This window comes from Nesoenas mayeri (genome assembly GCF_963082525.1).
Source record: "Nesoenas mayeri genome assembly, chromosome: 1".
NCBI lineage: Eukaryota > Metazoa > Chordata > Aves > Columbiformes > Columbidae > Nesoenas > Nesoenas mayeri.
In genome coordinates, this window is record NC_137541.1 from 95,384,113 (window position 1) to 95,391,439 (window position 7,327).

A 7,327-nucleotide genomic window follows, 5' to 3' on the forward strand; every position below is an offset into this window, starting at 1 on the left:
ACTGAAGGACTCTTAAAGCCACATGTGAGCCATACTTACGAAGCAGATGCTACCAAGGAAAATTTGAGATCCAGATGACTTTCTACATTTGGGCAATATTCTTCAGGAAGTTTTTTGCATGTTTAATAATATGTACAAATAATATTGCCTTGATTGTTTCTACATGTAACCTCAGATGTTTCAGAGACCATTATATTACTTACAGCAACAGATCTTTATAAAAGATCAGAAGACATTGAACATGGCTTCTTTGCTGCTGAGTATCTTGCATTGATAGTTTACAAATAAAATAAGTTATATTTTTTAACTGTTCAAGTGTACTACATATCGTGGTTTTTATACTTCAGATGTACAGTCATACAAATGTAGGCTTAACCTATATTTTACAGAAGAGCTCCACTATTGTCATCTGATAAGTTACTGAGTAACGCCAGTTGTAAATGTGCCAAATTACTAAGCATAGGGCTATATTCGAGTACCTTTACTGGTTATACATAGTGCATTACTCCACAGATAAAACTCTTCAGCCCAATTTTCATTGGAAGTTAATACAATACAGTAAATCCTAATGGGGCTATGCTGCATTTTCACTGCTTGAGCCTCTAGCTTACAGTGAAGTAACATAGGAAGCAGAATGCTACTTGTGTAAATAAAGGTGGTGGAATCTTGCCCTTAAAAGAAAATATGCGATTTGTTTGGATTTTGCATTCCAAGGAATTTTCTCAAATTATTCTCAGTACTTATTCTAAAAATTAGAGATATATTGCATGAAATGAACATAGATTAGGAACATACTTGTACAAATAAAACTTTTAACAACAGCTGTAGGCATTTTTAATTAGGGTAAAGTAAATGATGTTTGGACATTTTCCCAAGAAGAAGATTGTGTTACATTAGCAGAGATTAACAGTAAAGAATTACAGTAATTCTGCAATCATTATTACTTGTTTCCCACAGTCAAAACCAATCAGCCAACACCAAGAAGTGTGATCAGAAAAAAAGATGTGCTTCATGACAGCAAGGTGTTTCAGTGACAATATTGACAGAAAGGTCTTTGTACTGTCCATCTGAAACTTTTCTATAAAAAACGCCTTGCTGCTGCCAATGTGTTTTGCTTTCACAATGAATGAGAAAATGCAATCTGAGTTTTCAGCTCTTTCCTCTTGGCATCCTTTCCTTGTTCCAGAAGCTTTTGTAATTTAATCTTAATGTTTAAATAAAAAATGCATTCAACGTTTGATTGTACAATGTCATTCTTACACTGGTTATCCTATTAGAGAGACCAATCACCACAAGAGCTGAAAGAATTAACTGCACAGTACACATGCATGCACTCGATCATGTTGTGTACATTACACGTCCTCACTGTTGCCCAGAAATGTATATACTGAGTGAATACAGTGAATTGGAATGTTTCAGAATTTTGCTATGGAACATCAACCCCATGTTCTGTTCAAGGCAAAGAGTTTGTGCTTCACTTTGAGCTGAGGGCCTCGTCCAGAACCGAGGAGCTGTCTGGGCTTCTTGTGCATCTTCTCTTTGTCACTTTTATTACTAAACATTGCCAACAAAAAAAATCTCACACATCTATTCCTTTTTGCAGTTTCTTGTTTTATGCTGTGGAATTAGAAGTTTTCAGTTCTCAGTGACCACAGGGAAGCCATGGGACTGAGCAGGTGAATGGAAACTGGTGAAGAGGAGCAAGGGGGGGAAATACCCATCTGTTAGAACGTTATCCTGAGACAAGGTGAGGATTTGAATCTCCATTTTCATGTAGGCTTCCCATGTGACTTTGAGCAGCCACACATCTCCTTGTTTGCCATTTCTTAGTTTTTAAAAGTGTGATAATGGTATTTGAATGCAATGAATCCAGGTCTTTGAGGATCAAAACCAGTGAAAATTTGCAGAGCCACCTGGATGGCAAATCTTCCTACAGCTCTATGGCTATGTACTGCATCCAGCTCTGGAGCCCTCAGTACAAGAAAGACGTGGACCTGTTGGAGGGGGGCCAGAAGAGGAGATAAAAATGATCAGAGGGCTGGAACAGCTCTGCTGTGAGGACAGGCTGAGAGAGTTGGGGTTGTTCAGCCTGGAGAACAGAAGGTTCTGGGGACACCTTATTGAGGCCTTTCAGTACTTAGAAGAGGCCTATAAGAAGGATGGGGACAGACTTTGTAGCACAGACTGTTATGATAGGACAAGGGGCAATGGTTTTAAACTAGAATTCAGGCTAGACATGCAGAAGAAAGTGGTGAGACACTGGGACAGGTTTCCCAGAGACGTGGTAGATGCCCCATCCCTGGAGACATTCCAGGCCAGGCTGGACAGGGCTCTGAGCAACCTGATCTAGTTGAAGATGCCCCTGCTCATTGCAGGGAGGTTGGACTAGATGGCCTTTGATGGGCCCTTCCAAAATAAACTGTTCAATGATTCTATTTGTTTTCTTGCATGTGGGTTATTCTCACAAACAGATGAGAGCCAACAAGATCTCCTCACCAAGTACAGGAGGAATGCAATGCAAAGAATTTCACACATGCTGCATTGGGCATCCCCAGCGATTCACTCACTGAGAACCTCCAAAACAGCTAAAACACCTGGCAGCTGTCAGAGGGGAGAAAATCTTTCCACATGTGCAAGACAGACCCTCTCAGCTGCAGCCTCTTCTGCCTCTTCCTATGACCACAGAGATGTACCATGAATGAAGTATTGGGCTTCTGGAGGTTGAACATCCAGTCAAGGAGAGGTGAGCCTAATCTGCTGCCAGGACTAGCAAACACAACAACCACTCTTAGTCAGGGTGTGGACACTTGGGGAACTTTCCTTTTAACCTTTTGGTGTGAATGCACATTCCTCCTGTGGCAAGGCAAAGTGACCATGAAATGAGCGGTGTGGGAGGGTCCTGCTGTTAATCACCGAGGGAGGTTGCCTGCAGCCCTATGGATGAATGTTTGCTCGCTGTCCTCAACTCTTTTCCTGTGGTTGATGATGACAGGACATACCATTGACACTCGTGGCAGATGGATGTGTGCTGGGTATCACATCTGGACAAGGCTTCTTCCTAGGAATCAGTTTACCAACAGCTGGCTATTTCTAGTCTCACCAGAATAACAGATTAGATATAACTCTTGAAACATCAGTGACACAGCACAATGCACCAAACTAATCCTGCTCAGCTAGGTGTCTGAGGACGATGGGTGGGCTGATGAAGATGCATCAGGAAACAGTCCACATGCTGACTTCTTTTATTTTTTATCCCATGTGTACATATGCTACCATGGTTTTGGCAGGTATGAATCAGTGCTTGTAAGGTCAGTTCTCTTGCCAGCCATTTTTGCAGCCTACAGGTGGCAAAGACTCAAACTTTTTTTATCACACATCATTATTTATTATAATATTTGCAATTGCAAAGTTGGATTCTATTCAATACAAACATTACTTAACACTTCTTCCCCTCAGATATCAGACATATAAGTTACATGAAAAAGACAGTGGTTTCAGCTTTCCTTTTTCCATGGGAAGATTAGGTATTTATATGATTTTAAAATAAAAACAGTTACTGAACAGCAACGTTCCAAATATTAAGGAACTAAAGGGACAGTTACTGACCGAAGCCAGGTTCTGTGGGTTTAAGTTCAGTCTGGAGCATGGGGTTTTTGCTCAGTTCTGTAAATAGGTTCTGTAAATAGACTGTATCAGGTTCCTGAGATGCTGATTTCTAGAGACTTGAGGAGTACTAGGAAGAAGTATCATATATGCATTTTCTGTTCCTCTTATTCTTCAAAAAAAAAAAAATTGTCCCATAGTTTGGGAGATGCTTCAACAAGCTGATCAGTTCCAGGCTGGAATACTTAAATGCCACTGCCTCACACTGCACAACACCTAACAATTTAAATCCCTCTGCAGTCAGTGGAACTGTTTGTGTGGGAGACCATTACTCACCAATGGCATCTGAACTGTGGGAGATGGGAGCATTTCCCAGATCCTGGCTCAAAGTAAACACCTTGGCCTTGGCTTGCTCCAGGCTGGGGCTGTATCTGGATGTGCATCAACCTCCTCTGGTTTCCCCTGGAAGGACTTTGGGCCTTCAGGAGTGGGGTTAGCTGTGTCACTGAACTGCTCCCCAGTATGAGGGAGCTGGGACCCTGCGGGGCACATCTACTTGGCAGCTTAGTTGTGGCGAAAGACAATGATAAATAGAAATTGCTTGTAATGGGGTTTTTCCTGTATGCTTTCATGAAAAAAAAAAAAAAAAAAAGAGCTGAAAAGTTTATTATTATACAACAATTCAGCGCTGAAGAGTAAGTGCATGGAGTTCTACTGCCAAATTTCCTCACTTGCGCCCATTAAGAACGAAAGAACAAGTCAAACACAATGGAAAAGGGTTTTATTTCTGATATTTGAGCTGTGCCAGCTTACTCCAAGGATGAATTTAGGCAACAATATATTTTCTAAAGCTTAGCCCGCTTCTGTTGTCTTGAATTACATTACACTCTTTTTTTTTTCTTTTTTTTTTTTCTAAATGGAATATGCCCCCTGTGGAATAACTAAACATATTTGTACAAAACTAAGAAATGATTTTATGAAGTAATCTTGTATTTAAAACATTCTTGCTGAATGTGTAAATTAAACTTTCAAAAAAACTGAATGAAATCCTTTTGCTATTCAGTTTATGCAGACAAGATGAATGTAGCACTTGCACAGCTATTTGTTTTTTAAATCTGAAGATAATGTTCTTTGTAATAGGATATATGTCTCCTAACACCCTTGCTCCTCAAATTGGAATTGACACTGAAATGTTCAGAGGAACCCAAATTACTCTAAAGGAGTGTTTGATCAAATTGCTTGAATTCCTTCTGGCTTTTTATATGTTGTTTGTGTCACTACAAACACTTAAATATGGCCATTGCATGGTGACATTCTCAGATGACATCCTCACCTTACCAGTTTTACTTCTTCTGCTGTTTTGTTATGGACATTTGTTTAATTTTGGAAAAGACAGAAAGAATGAAATTTAGATTTTATGAAGCCCAAAGGACTTCTGAAGGATTCTCCTAGGATTACCACTAATTTAGACCCAATGATAAGTGTCCCATTCTGTACTGCATTATTTGCCTTTTCATTGCCATCCTCAAAAGCAATTACCACTTCTCACAGTCTTCATGTCTTAAAAGTTGCTGTTTAAATTGGCCCTGGCTAAAAATAAAGTGAAAAGGAAATTAAAGCATGTTGATTGAAGATACCAAATCATTTCAGATGAATTTGAAGAGTTTTTGAGAAATACAGATCATTTCCAATGCACCAGTCTGACCATGATAGGTTGCATATGTAGGTGGGAAAAATCGACGTACCACATACAAGACAAAAAATAACGGTTAACAGTAACAAACGCTGGGACCAGCCACTCACAGCAGTCTTGGCTTCAGTGAATCTGAGTTCAGTTCCTCCTTCACTGCGGGCTGGTGTTACTGATGTTCTCAGAACAATTGCTGAGGGGTGTGTCTGGCACCAGCAGTCCACGTCTGCCCTCAGTGCCCATGGCTCTGCCAGCAAGTGTACACAAAGCTGCTGAAGAGCTGCAACATGGCCCATTTTATTGTGCTAGAGAATATAAACATTTTAGTATAATTACAGGGTATGATAAAATGTTCTTTTGTTAAGACATGTGCTGGATAATCATGATCCTTACCTGAAAACACAATTTGAAAATGTAAGGCAGAGTGTGTGCTTAAGAGAAAAGCATGTGTGTATGAAGACAAAAAGTAGAAACGACTGAAGGGTGAGGTATAATAAAGAGTGGTGCTAAAGTATTTCTTTGGCATTAACACATAACGCACTGCAGACAACAGAAGGAAGAAAATCTTAAAACATCACCTTTTCTTATAGCCTGAGGAGAAGGAGGAATAACTAATGAACCATAAAGCTCCACTCGAGCCTTGGGGCTTGCTGTCACGCTGCAAGTGAAGAACAGAGTAGTCAGTCTAACCCTGGGAGGGTTTTCCCGGAGGGCTGGGTGACTGGATGGACACACACACATACACAGCACCGGTAACAGCACACGCTCACCGAAAAGGGGTAACCGAGCGCTCCGCCGCTGGCTGGAGGCGGCGGGAGACACAAAACCCTGTCCCGCCCGGTCTCCCCGCGCTTCCCGGAGCCGCCGCCAGAGGACCCCGTCGCCGCGGCAGGAAGCGGTGACGACGGGCCGGGGCTGGTGGGCATGGGGAGAAGAGGAGCGGCGCCGGGCGGAGCCGCCGCTGCGGAGAGGCCACCCCCGGCCGAGAGGAGAGGGGGCCGGGGGTCCTTTCGGCGCAGGACTGCTGAGCGCTCGGTTCCCCGTCCGGAGAGACGGCGCCAGACCCGGGCTCGCCATCTCCCTTTGCAAGTCGCTGCCGGTGTGTCTCTGGGTATTTTTGCCACAGTACCATCGGCCTACTTATGCCGCCCACCCGGGCGGTGGCAGAGGGGAGGCGGCTTCTGCCGCGACCCGGCCGCCCCCACCTCAAACTGGTTCCGGCAGAGCACCCTTGGCCAGGGTAGCAGCAGCCCGCTCCGCCCGGGACGGAGGCGACAGCCGCTGCAGCATCTCCCTAGCAGTTAGCCGGACTCCCCGGTGGGGGCGCCGGGGACGGGATAGGCTCTTACTTATTCGACTTGAGTGTCTGTGCGTGAATACACATATTTTTATACGAGTGGACAGCGCGGGGGTAGCCGGCGAAACCCCCCGTCTGTGCGGAGGGCGCTTCCCGTCCTTGATTTCCAAACATGCAGGCACTGCCAGCCGGGGCGCGGGTATCGCGACTTCGGAGTGATGTTTCCATAAGCACCAGCCTTCAGAAAACATACGAGTGCCTGGAAACGCTCTTGGAGGTAGCGAGCTGCGGTGCAGCAGTGCCGGCGGAAGCGCGGAACCCGGTGCCGCCAGAACTCACCGGCACCGGTGGCTCCCCCGCTCGCCCCGTCTCGCCTCCCGCACGCCCTACAGCGCTGGTGCTTCTGCAAACTTCGCCTCGGCGGATTACCGTGCTCCTTAACCAGGGGAAAGGAGCACTTCCACACAGCGGTGTCTGGTGACATCCGGGCAAACCCCGAGCTCCTGCCGCCCCTCACCTTCGCTTTGATGTTCCGGCCGCTATTTTCTCAAGGCAGCGGGCGGTCTGGAGTCCACATGCATTTCTCTGCTGGCGACGGAAAAGAGCGCGAGTCTTGTTATAAGTGACTATTAGCAATTCACAGTAACTGCAATTAGCCGAAGTCAACAGGAAAGAACTGCTGTATAATCTAGTAAAGAGACGTTTAGGTTGAGAAAAAAAACAAAGTGCATGACTGG